The sequence below is a fragment of the Pogona vitticeps genome, chromosome 1 (assembly GCF_051106095.1).
Source record: "Pogona vitticeps strain Pit_001003342236 chromosome 1, PviZW2.1, whole genome shotgun sequence".
Lineage (NCBI taxonomy): Eukaryota > Metazoa > Chordata > Lepidosauria > Squamata > Agamidae > Pogona > Pogona vitticeps.
This window is the reverse complement of record NC_135783.1, coordinates 128329812-128344334: the sequence shown is the minus strand read 5'-3', so window position 1 is coordinate 128344334 and position 14523 is coordinate 128329812. Positions and strand designations below refer to the sequence as shown.

General features: G+C 41.3%; 1 protein-coding gene and 1 long non-coding RNA gene across 9 annotated transcripts in view; both read left to right on the top strand.

The window, feature by feature from the left end:
- The window catches only part of DLGAP2 (DLG associated protein 2), a 522791-nt gene that overhangs the window by 160533 nt on the left and 347735 nt on the right, over nucleotides 1-14523 (top strand). The window lies entirely within an intron of this gene.
- Nucleotides 1-14523, top strand: part of LOC144587647 (uncharacterized) — a 35708-nt gene that overhangs the window by 17003 nt on the left and 4182 nt on the right. The window contains exon 1 of the long non-coding RNA XR_013542819.1: nucleotides 1-14523. This exon is cut by the window's left edge and continues 17003 nt beyond it. This is a non-coding gene — a long non-coding RNA (uncharacterized LOC144587647).

Here is a 14523-nt window from a genome sequence, read left to right as displayed (position 1 = left end):
GACAACCATGTATCTATCAGGAAAGCCAGTCTCAGAGGTGGGTTAATCGGAAGCAAGCAGACAATTAAATCTGAGAGGAGAACATATGGTTGTAGTTGATGCTTGCCAAGATTTGACTAGCGAGCATTATCAGAACGTGGACATAATGGTTATAGCAAGCTGTGTCAATCTGTTCATGTTCACTGACGGACTGCCTCCCGACTCCCGATCAAGCCTCAACCTCCACCGGTGCCCTATCTGTTGAGTTCTTTTATCTGATATAAAATGGTTCCCATTCATCAATAGAATTACTGCTTGCAGTGGAGTTTATTCTTTCTGTAGTTAAGCTGGCCATCTTGATACGTTGTGCAATCAGTTTAAAATTGGAATCAAGAAGCCTTAATTGGTGTCACAGGGTTTATTTCCAGAAAGGCTTTGTTGCCTCTAAAGGCTTGGAAGAACATTTTAATAAGCGTTTGAACTCATCCCAGCTGATTGTGTATAGACTGCTTCTGAAGGGAGACAACAGCGCCTTCTCCCTTGGTGCTCTGATGGGCTATTTCATAACTGCAGAAATTTAACTGGACAATCTAATCTTAGGGGTAGGTGGAGCATGGGTGGGAATTTTTGTATTGATTTTTAATAGGAACCTCCTTCTTGAGTCTGATGTTGGTGAAGTGAATCTGGCCACTAGACTAGGTCACAAATAGCTTTGGATCCAGCCAGTTTGACTGTTCTGAAAAATACACATGGAATAGTGACATAGTTTGCCCTACCTCAAGTCCATTTCTGTAGAGCCTGCTTCCCAAGTATGGTATGTCCCTTAATCGTTATATCCAAATGAGTCTTATGGCCAGCTATGGCTGATAGAATGCTATAGATGTTCCTTTTGTGTTCAATAACTAGCTAACAAGAGGAAAGGCTCACTTATGATGAATTCACTAAGGATGCTGTGGGTTACTTTGTGTCTACCCATTGAAGAGCTGACTAGAGTTATCTTTAAAATTATAATTGATTCCACTGGCCTTTGGAGTCAGTATTTTTCTGTCAGCAAATATTTTATTAGCGTCACTTTTGTTTCATTTCCTAAGGGAGAACCATCTACTGTATTTACATTCAGTGTATGCATACTTCTAAATAAAATGTTTAACTTTGCCCGCTTCCTCCGGGCTTCTTCTGATATTTTTGGAAAGGGACCTTGCAGTATCCAGAACAATCTCATCCAATCCGGGTCTTCCTGGCTGTTTTGACTGGCAATTCCTGTCACCCATGGACATTACCCTCGCTGGCTCAGGTTGACAGGCATTATACTGTAGTTCAAAATGTGTAGAGAGATCCAGCTCAGAGAAAACTGGTCTGCAATATTGGGAGTCAGTCTTTGAAAAGAAAAGCTTCCAGCTTTACTGAACTATGGCACCAGAAGCTTCTCTGATCAGGTGACCAGGGGAGGAGAGATGAAATAGAGATGAAAGAAGCAAGAGGGTGTGGCTGTTATAAGTGAGGATGCTCCTTCCTGGATTAGCTTCATTTGTCCTTTGCAATGTCCCACCTGATAAATATGTCAGATCTGATAGGAATATCTATGTGACTGATCCAAGGGGCATTATAAGCTCTTTCAAATCCCCCCCCCGGAGGTATACTTAATATATGGAAGAGGTAGTAAGACAGGATTCACTAGTCCCCCCCCCCGACCTGCACATGTTTACATGATTATATGATGTTTCTACAGTTGTATACACATCAAAGCTAGCAGTGGATGAAGTCCCATCCCCATTTCATGGTCTTAGTTGTCACAAAAATGGAGTTGGGTAATTTCCATGATTTTAGAGGTCTGGTCAGTTTTGTTGTTGTTGTTGTTGTTGTTGAAGAGAGAACTAATGAATCCATTTTACATTGGATTGGTACTTGGTCATTTTGGTAGTTGAAGAATGTATTCTTTTGAGGAGGAAATGATGGGTCCTTAGTGGCTGATCAATTTTTGCATGACAGTTATCATTATTGCACTATCCTAACTGCCTTTTGGGTCAAGTCAGTCTGAGAAATTGGAATGGCAGCTGTCACCAACCACATGAACTGCTAAAGCACTCTTGTAAAGTCTGAGTACCCTGAGAATCACAACCAGATAGTCAGTCCTCCAGAAGCAATACTTTGAGATAACATTGAAAACAAATAAGTGTTTTGTGCTGGTCTTATTACAGCAGTGTGTTACTGAGCCAAGACTTCTTTGGAGAACATGAAAAGGACAGTGGGCCAGTGGCCAGGAAAAAAGGCAGTGTAAAACTCTATGAAATGTGTACATTTCCTCAAAAGCAGTATAAATAATGACAGTCCAGGGGACCTGGGTGTGGACCACACTGCCATGCAACCTGTCATTGATCAGCTCAAGTTGCCTTAATAATTTGTCTAAGGATCCCTTTTTGGATTCAGAACCTGGTTGTCAGTAGAGTGAAGAGGCAAGAGATCCAAACCTCAGGAATGGTCAGTGTCATTTGGAGATAGAGATTGCTGCTTACATATACTAATGTAGTGCTCCCACATACCTAAAAAAATAGACTGTTTGAAAATGAAAACCCAACATAGTGATCAGGATAAATGATGACATCATATGCTTGCTTGTTTTGCATAATTGTTATACTTGATCTGAAGAGTTTATATGTTTGCATTTGAAATAATAGCTTGTTGGTCAATGTGGCGGTGGGGGGGGGGGAAGAGGTTTAGATAGTCGTGTTTGTTGGTCCTCCTGAAATGTTCTACAGACTCAGTGATTGCTTCCAGCCTTATAGAACTGGTCTGGAATTGTCTGGCATGCTTTTGTTTTCTAATCTGTGAACTGTCCAGAGTAGTGCTTGCACTAATTGGGGTGGTCAACAAGCAAGCAAGCAAGCAACCAACCAACCAACCAGAGCAGGAGAATATCCAAGAACTGTAAAAGGGATAGCATTTAGGTGCCGGCAGCTGAATTGTGTGATTGTTGTTTTTATGAACAGCGAAAATATTGACAAAATAAATGATGACTGGGCAGAGTGATCCAGCCTTAGAAAAGGTCAGAGTGAAGCAGAGAGGGAGGCTGAATGGAACACAAGTGAAAGGAGTGACAGTTGGAAACTTTCTGTGAGAGCTGAAAGAAACAGTTGGTCTGAAAAACCGCAGTTCATTATTAACAGCCATTATAGACTTCTTGAGAAGGGAGGAAGGAAGGTTACAGACTGAACTACAGGCAGCTTTCTGGGGTGGTGGTGGGGGGTTGAGTGCGTGCAGAGGAGGGATGATTCATGACAGGCAAAAGCCCACGGTTTTTTAAAAAAAATATATACAGTGTCATAGGTAAAGAGATCAAAATTATAAAACGAAGGAAGATGAAAACGTTGTACTTCTGAGGAAAGAACAAAGAGGGAAGAGGAGATTCAAGGCACTGCCAGATAGAAAAGCATAGGCAGGATAGCCCCATTTGCAGAGTAGCAGTTTTTTTTTTTTTAGAATTGTTTGGAAAAATACTGTGGGAATTTGGTAAAAAAAGGTACACCAATGCAAAGAGAGAACTGAAGTGAGGAGGTGGGTAGTAGAAGGTACTGGAAACAGTGCCTGTTCGAGAGGGAGGGAAAGAAAAAGAAAAAAGGAAGCACTAGCAATGTAGAAACTTAATAAAATGCATGTGGTATGTTTACATACAGAGACACAAAATATAGTGTGCATACACAGTATACAATATAAATATAGTTTAATGTGGTGGTAAATGAGTTGGGGGTGGGGGTGGTCCGTATTGTATATTTTTGGAGTAGACTGAGATTTTTGAGTATAGCTTCTAATCAGGAAAACAGGGGAAACACTGTAAAAAGGTTTGAAGTGAAAAGGAGGCAAAAGCATTTTATCAATGCCATATAAAAGAGCTCTCTCTCTGTGTGTGATTTTTAGGTTCTCGTGCAGAAAAAGCATAAGCAAAATTGTTCTCGTAACCAAAAAAATCATTAAAAACAAAGGCAGGCATGCGGGTGGGGGGGGTTGTCCATCCTACCAGGCATTGATAACTGAAAACATGAAAGGAAGAAAGGAAAGAGAGAAGAGACACATCTGAAATCGACTGCAGGGGCCCCCCAGAAATCGAAACTGTGTTGTCATACAGACAGTAAAGATAGATAGCCATATTGAAACCTTGTGCAATAGGCTGAAGGAATTATGGTGGATTATATCTACAAAGCGGGGCCATAAAAATGACAGGGAAATGCTAAAAATGAAAAAAGATATCTAAGGTGTATACAGTATGTGTATAAACATTTAAAGAGCAGGAACGGGCACGTTGCATAAAGTAAAAATAAAATGGATCCACTCCATTAGACAAAACCAAAACCGAACAACAATCCAGCAACAGAAAGCTGAACAGATGCATATTCATTAAACAGAAATTTTTAAAAAATACAATATATATGTGACAATTTATTTAATGGACTATGTAACAGCATGTAAACTGAAATTAATCCAGACAAGACAGAGTTACTCCTACTCAGTCAAAAGGCACATCACGTAATGGAGATTCCGCCTGCGTTTAAAACCTGGAAGCGCTCTGCATTTCATCCCTAACACTAGACGCTCAGTTTTTTCAGCCGTGGTCCAAAGAGTGCAGTTGCATTCCCCCAGCGTCCCCTGTTTGTTTTCCCTCAAACACAGGTCCACCTTCGGACACGATGTACTATTTACTCCCTTTACACGCTGCCACCAGTGGATCTTTATCCACACTGTACCAAATATGTTTCTTCGACCAGGGCTGCCAAACATAACAAGTTTATTTATTGTTTGATTGGTAAATCACAGAAGTAAAGTAATAGATGTTCTTTTATTGTTCAGTCATTCAACTTGGATAGGATTACACATTTGCTTGTTTGTATTCATTCACATTAAGCACTGTAACAATATCTTATGACTGTCTATTTCCTATTACTTTTGTCTCTTATCTATTCTCTAACACACACCAACTTTCCAATCTCTGTCTTAACCTACAAAAACTCTCTCTCTCAGTCTCCAACTGTTGTCCTGACTCCACCCGTCCTGTCCTGCCACAGGCTCCTACCCTAGAGCTCCACATGTCAGACAAGCCTTCTGCCACAAGTGCAATTGCATGGTTAAAACTACGGCACCAGCTAGGCCCATATAGATGGAGATATCTGATCAGGACACCGTGATATGCTTTTGTGATCTCCAGTTGGAAGTGCTGTTGTGTGGTCTAGGGGGTGCCTTTGGAAAGCGTTTAGAAGACTCAGCAGGTCCAAGGTGCCACAGCTAGGCTGATGAGGGAAGCTGGTTACAGAAGAACTAAAACACAATAGCTTCACAGCTACCACATCTCCCCTTACAAGTCTTCCTAGGATTTAAGATCTTCCAGTCAAAGTGATGGAGGGAAGCTTTCTTTCAGTCCTGCCACCCTCCCGATTGTTCCTGAGGACTCAAGCTATGGGTCTCCCTACCATAGCAGGTGAGGCTTGTCCTTGCCTGCTATCCTTCTGCCTGCAGGTAAGGACCCTCTTCTTTGGGCAAGATTTACTACATAACTGGCTGCCATGGAAGAGTGGGTTCTTTGTTATTCTATGCCACCAAGTCACCTCTGACTTACGGCAACCCTATGATCTCCAAAATGTCCTGTCTTCAACAGCTCAGCTCTTGCAAACCTAAGGCATGTGGCTTGCTTTAGGGAGTCAATCCATCTTGTAGTTGGTCTTCCTCATTCCTTTAGTTTCATTATGTTTGGCTCCAAAGCTGGTTCACACTTAATTTACTCTGGGACCCACTTGTTCACCTTTCTGGCAATCCAGGGTGTCTGCACAGCTCTAACACCACATTTCAAACAAATCAAAATTTCCCCCATCAGCTTTCTTAACTGTCCAGCTTTCACACCCATGCATAGTAATTGGAAATACGAGAACGTGGATGATCTTGGAACTGGTCTCCAGTGACTCATCCTTGCACTTGATGACCTTTTCTAATTCCTTCCTGCTGGAATCTCATCTTCCAGCCCTATCTCTTCTTTCGACTTGAACAGTCTCATCATAGGGTTTTCATGGTAGGAAAATTCAGCAGGGATTTACCATTAACACTTTCTGCACAGCACTAAGAAAAGTTAGCTTGAGTGTCACCACCATTGCCTCCTCTGCCAGTGTTACATTCAGCTATTACTGCTGCCTTGAAGAGCCTGGATGCATCTTTGTCTGGTGTCTCAGCTGTGACTATTTCATGTTGGTTGACCCTCCTAGGAGTCCAGGCTTGCAGTGAGGTTTAGCCTTCTGATGACATTGCTCTCAGCTTCACTGATACACTCAAACCCTGTTGCTATCTTAAGGTGCGCACACAAGAAGAGGAGTGGATGTTGTACATGCTTTCAAACTGTTTTACATTATTTCTCATTCAATAGTTTTACGTATGAGATCCGTTTTTCATAATGATCTTGATAGGCTTGAGCACTGGGCTAAAAACAATAAAATGAAATTCAACAGAGATGAGTGCAAAAAAACCTAGGGAAAAGAAACCAAACACACAAAGATAGGGGCTACCTAGCTCAGCAATTCTATGAGCAAGAAGGACCTTGGAACTGTCATAGGTCACAAGCTGAATGTGAACCAACAGTGTGATGCAGCTTCAAAACAAGCAAATGCTATTTTAGGCTGCATTAACAGAAGTATAATCTCCAGATCCCATAAGGTACTAGCTCTCCTCTATTCAGCACTAGTTAGGTCTCATTTTGAGTACTGTATCCAGTTCTTGACACCATACTTCAAGAAGGATGCTGACAAACTGGAACGAGTTCAGAGGAAGGCGATGAGGAGGATCAGGGGGCTGGAAACCAAACCCTATAAGGAAAGACCGAAAAAACTGGGAATTTAGCCTTGAGAAAAGGCAACCGAGGGGAGAGGCGATAGTCCTTCTCAAAGACTTGAAAGGTTGTCATGCAGAGGAGGGGCAGGATCTGTTCTCAATCATCTCAGAGTGCTGGACGCACAACAATGGGCTCTAGTTAAAGGAAGCAAGATTTCAGTTGAAGATCATGAAAAGACTCATAACTGTTAGAGCAGTATGACAGTGGAACCAGTTACCTCAGGAGTTGGTGAGTGCTCCAACACTGGAGGCATTCAAGAGAAATTTAGACAACCACCCGGCAGACATCCTTTGATTTGCATTCCTGCACAGGTTGGACTTGATGGCCTTTATAAGGGCCCTTCCAACTTCATTATTCTATGATTCTGAAGAATATTAAAATGTATTGTATTTTTAACTGTCTTAACATTTCCCTTAAAATATTTTTCCCATTATAAGGATGAAAGGGGGGGATATAAAAAAATAAATAAATACATGAATGCATGAATGCATGCATGCATAAATAAATAAATAGCATGTCATCAAGGTCAGCGGTCTGCTGCAGAAGTGCAAGGAAATCAGGAGAATTCATAAGGGGGCCATTACACAAGCAGAGCTGCCTTTTGCATTTTTCCAAGGCATCTCTAGATTCAAGCCACTGCCAGTAAGGAGCCACGATGTAGAATGTGGCAACAATGGAAATGCAAAAAATGCAACATACAGCATTTTTAAAAATAGATCCCATTTTGTAATATTATATAACTGAAGAAATAGTAGAACATGCATTTTTGGGGCAAGAAACAAAATCTTTATTCTGTTCCAGTGACAAGAAGATTCACCCCCATTCTGCTCCTTTATTGTTCTTCTGCGCTGCCTTCCCAAATTAATGCCAGAATTGGAACGTGCACACTTCACTGCAGCTCACAGTTTCTTTCATTCCTTTGCATCTTCTGCCCACCCCATTTCTCAGGCACACACATGTGCTTTGAAAAGCCCACACAAAACAGAATCTTGATGCAAATCTACCTTTTTGAATAGCCCACCAAAGTTCTGGATGGGGCTGTCGTTTTCTTGAGGTACATCATGTGCTGCTGCACGCTGGGGAACATTAGAAAGCAAGAAAAAAAATCTATGCCAGAGGGGAGTGGAACTTAAATGATTTTTTTTGGGGGGGGCATCAATGCACTAAATTAAAACCTCACGCCAAACATTAATGCATACAGTCTTATCCAGCGTGGTTCTTTGTCATAGTTTAGCCATTGCAATGCAAATGCATGCATTAATTGCCAGGTACTGCAAAGGTATGTCTCATGTGCTGTACAAGAAATATATAAAAGAAAAAAAATGGAATGTGTCTATTTCATGTTTGGAATGAAACTGACTGATATGTTTGCCCAAACCTAGGGGGAAATTGGGATAAGAACAATGCTGTAGAGATCCTTAGTTACCTGTGTGTCTACTGCACACTGCTCTACTCAGATATCTATTACAAAAACTCTGTTAAGCTGGACTTAATTTTGCCCCCAACTGGTCTAGAGAACTTCCAAGCAAGTTCATTGATGCTGAGATCCAAAGAGCAGCATGGGTGCATTCCATTGATCCAGCATATTTTTTTAACTCAGGCTATGTCTGTCTTAGAAGATTGTTATCGATCGAATTTGCTTGATAGGATTTTTCCCCCTAGAGAGAGTAGCAAGAGTATTGGGGGGTGGGGAATAGCAGCAGTATGGAATGAAGAGGCAGCAAAGATCTTTCATAACAGAACAATATGTGCTGATGGCTTACTTTTCTTAGCATGTTCTATGAATACAGAGAGTTTCTGACACCAGAAATGGAGGTTTGGAATATTGCGAATTAGAATTCTTAAAAGAGCCCTAATGAGTGTGGGTGGTGTCATTTTATATACTGCAGGTCAGCCAAAACAATGTTGGAGAGGTACTCTTTATCAAATATTTGTTGTTTTGACATGCCAACACATGGTGACCCTATGAATGTGTGACCTCCTAAATGTCCTGTTCTCAACAACTCCACTCTTGCACACCCAAGCCTGTGGCTTTCCTTATTGGATTGACCCATCTTATATTCAATCTTCCTCTCTTCCAGCTGCTTTCAGTTTTTCCCAGCATTATTGTCTTTTCCAGAGAATTCTGCCTTATCATGTGCCAAAAGTAGGACAGACTCAATTTTGACATTGTTGCCTTCAGAAATAGCTCAGACTTGATTTGATCTAGGACCCACTTGTTTGTCTTTCTGGCAGTCCAGGGAATCTGCCAAGCTCTCCTCCAGCACCACATTTCAAATGAATCAATACAGAATATCAGACTAAGACTCGGGAGACCTGGGTTCAAACTCCAGTCCACTTATGGAAACATGGCGGTAATCAGTAACAGTGGTAAAGTGGTCCTTGATCATCTCACATACATGGAAAAGCCCATTAGGATCACTGTTGAGTCAAAAGTTAAGAGAAACTTCAGCCATTCCAAAATATGACTGCCCAAGTGATCACAGGTACAGGAGATATGAACACATATCCTCAGTCTTGGCATGCCTTCATTGGCTCCCTCTTAGTTTCCATGCCCAGTTCAAGGTACTCATCATGATTATGAACACTTCAGTATCTCGATATGGGTAGGAAAGTCATTCCCCCAAAATAGTTACCTGTCCCACCTGCTCTTCACAATCCTTGATGTTAAAAATTGTGACACCTTCAGAGGCTAAAAGACCTAACACCAAAAACTGTGTTTTCTCAGTCGTGGCCCCCTTTCTCTCTGGAGCAAGCTTCCAGAAGTGGTTGATGAACCAAGCAGTATCCCTCTGAGTTTTTAGGAAATTAGTAAAGAGAGAAGTATTTAATGTTGCCTTTTATCAGTGCTTTTAACCACTGACCCGAGATGTCCAATTTTTTTTTTAAAAATTGCTTAGTTCAATTTAAATGCAGATTTTAAAGTTAGGAAAAGGGTTTAATTTATTTTATGGTATTTATTGTTTATTGTAATTTTGTGTTGATTTTAATGTGGTTTGACATGTTGTGAACTGCCCAGAGAGTGTTCACACTAATGGGGCAGTATACAAATTGAAATAATAAGTCATAAGCAAATGAAAGTGATTTGACAGCACACAATTATACAAGAAAAAAAAGGGAAAGAAATGAGAAAGAAAAGATAGTGCTCATTTGATGATGTCAGGGTTCCTTCCGTTTTTTTGTATCCTGTGGAATATCTTACGAGCAGTGCTTTCTGTTTACTGCTTGGATGTAAAATAGAATTTTCATTTTCATGTGGATGGCATTCAGGTTTAATGAAATGCTCTACCCTTCCTGCATATAAAATAAACCTTTTAAGAATGCGGCTCAGCAAAATTCTACTACTCCTTTCTATCCACTCCAAATGGACCCTCACTAACCCTTCCTCGGTGTCATTCCCCCACAGTCAAGGCCCATTTGAATTCACTCTGTATTGCCTCAGAGTGTAGAGTGAATTCAGCATTACCAAGCTGAACAGTAAATATTATAGTTGCTGGTCTTCCATAGTGCACCCACTCAATACCATTTTAATGGACGAGTTCCTGTTACTGAGATTATAGTATACAAGAAGCAATCATTTGAACTTAGCATGGAATGGCAGAATTTCCTTTGAAACAGCTGGCTAAAAGATGATGTGTGAAGAAATTACTGCTGTTAGCCAACACACAGGGACATAATCATGGCTGTAATTCTGTATCCCAGGTCAATCTTGTTGAGAGGGACCCGTGCAATAGCTGTAGGCAACAGTTTGTAATACAATAAACTGTTAATAGTTTGGTCTTATTGTCATAGTAATTCCTAGGTGTTCTCAATCTTCACTTTGAATGAGCCTGCTGAGCTGCTTTTGGCTTCTGCTGATGGTTCTGAATTAGTCTTCTTCTGTAGCATTTGAATTGCATAATCCATGTTCCAGCACATGGTTCATGGAAAGGATCTTCTTGTGTATTAGCCTATCTTATTTTATTTTTATTTATTTATTTATTTATTGTATTTACACCCCGCCTATCTAGTCATTTCGACCACTCTAGGCGGCTTACAACATAAGGATAACAAGTTCTAAAAAAATTATAACAATTAATTAATTAAATGATTCTATAAGATGGGAAAAATAAAAATAAATCAAATAAAGAGGAAAAAAAGGAAAGAGGATAGGAACTAATTGGAAGGGAAGGCCTACCTATACATCCATGTTTTTAGTTGGTTCTTAAAAGTACCCAGCGAGGGTGCAGCGCGAATCTCTGGAGGTAGGTTATTCCAGAGACAAGGAGCCACCGCCAAGAAAGCCCGGTTTCTAGTTCTTTCTTTCTGGGCCTCCCTCAGCGTCAGGCTCCTCAGCCTCACCTCCTGGCTCGCGCGGGTGACATGGGTAGAACTAGTTGGGAGTAAGCGTTCCGCCAAGTATCGAGGTCCTAAACCATTTAGGGCTTTATATGTAAGCATTAACACTTTGAAGTCAATGCGGAAACGGATGGGCAGCCAGTGCAGCATGGCCAGAGTAGGAGAGATATGTTGGTATTTTCTCACTCCGGTAAGGAGTCTGGCCGCCGTATTCTGCACCACTTGAAGTTTCCGCATCAGCTTCAAAGGAAGCCCCATGTAGAGCGTGTTACAGTAGTCCATGTAGAGCGTGTTACAGTAGTCTAATCTAGAAATTACGAGTGCATGTACTAAGGTAGTTATCTTGCAGTGTTCAATCCTATCTCTTTATATGTCTTCCTTTTCTCCTTGTCTGATCTCAAGCACATTTATGTGGAAATATCCCTGAAATCAAGCCATAGCAATGGAGGTGTCATTTTTTTTCTTTGTGTGATTCCACAGGACTGCACAGTGTGACTGAACTTGCGTGATCGGTAATGTGGGTTTTTCTCATGTAGTTATCCTTTCTTCTTTAAGCTATTGGCTGGTTGAGTGTCAATTAGCCACAACCAGGGAATTTTGGCATTCTTAAGCAAACAATGAATTCTTAAAAGAGGGACGTGGTGGTGCTGTGGGCTAAACCGCAGAAGCCTCTGTGCTGCAAGGTCAGAAGACCAGCAATCGTAAGATCGAATCCACCCGACGGAGTGAGCTCCCGTCGCTTTGTCCCAGTGCCTCACCAACCTAGCAGTTCGAAAGCATGCAAATGCAAGTAGATAAATAGATACCGCCTCAGTGGGAAGGTAAAACGGCATTCCCTAGTCACGCTGGCCACATGGCAACGGAAACTGTCTTCAGACAAGCGCTTGCTTTACGGCTTGAAAACGGGATGTGCACCGCCCCCTAGATCAGACATGACTGGACTGAAAATGTCAAGGGGAACCTTTACCTTTACCTTTAAGCAAACAATATTTGCATAGATATATGAGTTTTGTGTCACTCTAGATGTCACCATGCTTCCTGCATTTTTAACGTAGTCAAAATGTCTTCAGATTAGGATGGTACCTTCACCTGACCCTGTGCCTTTGGTTTCAATAGCAAACTGATAGACAGAAATTAGATGGGTAATACTATCCTTAATAATCAAGGTTAATTGATGAGGAATGCCATGTGCTTAATTTTTGTACACAAGACTGCTCTTAAAGAGGCAAAAAGAGGATAGAAAGAGGTAGAAACAGGGTCAATTTTAAAAAAGATTATTAATATAGTTGGTGTGTGTGTGTGTGTGTGTGTGTGTGTGTGTGTGTGTGTGTGTGTGTGTGTGTACCCTGTTTCCCCGAAAATAAGACCTAACCTGAAAATAAGCCCTAGTATGATTTTCGAGGATGCTCGTAATATAACCCCTACCCCAGTTAAGTGAAACCCCGCCCTCCACCATTGTGCAGCAACCAGAAGATGACATGACTGTACAGGTAGATTGTTGTACATGAAAAAAATAAACTATCCCTGAAAATAAGTCCTAATGCATTTTTGGAGCAAAAATTAATATAAGACCCTGTCTTATTTTCGGGGAAACTCAGTATGTATGTATGTATGTATGTATGTATGTATGTATGTATGTATGTATGTATGTATGTATGTATGTATGTATGTATGTATGTATGTATGTATGTATGTATGTATGTATGTATGTACTGCTTTTCTTTCCATAGGGGACCCAAGGCAACACACAGCAACTAAAACTATAAAACAATCAACACTTTAAAAATACTATATAAATATCATATTAAAAACAATTAAACATATATCAAGATTAAAACCAAGATTAAAAACAACTTTAAAACATTTTAACAGTGGGAGTACTTTTATGAAAAGATGCAGACTAATTTTAAACTTCCTCTAGTTATTAATTTTTCTAGACAACCCTGAAAATAAAATGTAGTAGTGTGGCTACTTGCCCCCACCCCTACAGAGGTACTAGTGAATGTTCTCCACACACTGTAAAATGGACCATCGAATAGAACATAGCTGATACTTCATTTCCCAAATGGTGGTAAAGAATGTAGACAACTCTACCTTTGTATCTAGAGGGGCCCTTAATGTTAAGTCTGCCCCCAGCCTGTTACCTGCCTTATGCTTCTGTCTAGTGCTGTGTCACCTTCAATACACATTTAGGGGGATATCTAAAAGTCTTCTTGAGCTCTTGCGTAAAATAATGTAAGGTGCACTGTCACTGTCAATATAAGTATTCTGTTGGCGTATGAGCAATACATTTTAATAAGGCTTATAAAAATGATGTATCAGATGTATACAAAATAAAGACTGCATAAATAATTCAAAATTCAACTTGAAATAAGGCATAAAAAATATTACATAAGCAGAATATTTATTGCTTCCAGGTTTGGTTGCCAGTCAACCTGATAAATAAAAGGGGGCAGTTTAGATGCAATGGAAAGCTGTGGTTCCTGCGTGCGCCCCATGCACATGAACTGTGTTGTACCCTGGAACACCCCACATTCTCCTGTGCACACCAGAGGAGGAAAACCCATGGGTCACCAATGCACCATCAGCCCTTCATATTTTGCTTTTTGGAAAAAAAAACTGTATTTGAGTCCAATAGTGGGGGGGGGGGGCATTTAAAATGTTTTTAGAGTTTTCCCACCTCCACCTTCATTTTTATTTTAAAAAAAACCCATTTCTGGTCAGAGTGTTCAGTGAACGTTTTAGTGCACCCCTCCACTTTTTGTAAGAAAATTTGGGGAGGGTGGGAATCATGGGAATGGTTGCAGTTCCCAAGGGACAGAACAGGCATGAGCGATCATGGCATTTGGGGGTGGCCCAGACCATGGTGTAAGACAAATCGACGAGTCAGTGACTGACAGCTATTTTCATGATGATCGCTTCTTTTCTCCATGAGTCTCTGTGTGTCCTAATTCAGTGGTTCTTAACGTGGGCAATAATGCCCCCCAGGGGGCGATTTCATTTTTCAGGGGGGCGGTAGAACGAAAAGGGGCAGTGTGGGGGTGAAAGAACAGAAGGGGGCGGTAGGGGAGCGCTGGAGCAAGCCAAACGCAGTGCTAGCAGTAGATCCGGTGCTGCCGCTGCCGCCAGATGATCCAGCTCTTTCTACCTGCCACATCTCGCCTTCTCCTTTAGGGGAGCACTGAGTGTGGATCGGGTGGAAGGAAAGGTTCTCTTGGGTCCTCATCCTCGCCCCGTGAAGCGCTGCCTCACACCTGGGTGGGGAGGGAGACAAGGTAGGTAGGTAGGTAGGTAGGTAGGTAGGTAGGTAGGTAGGTAGGTAGGTAGGTAGGTAGGTAGGTAGGTAG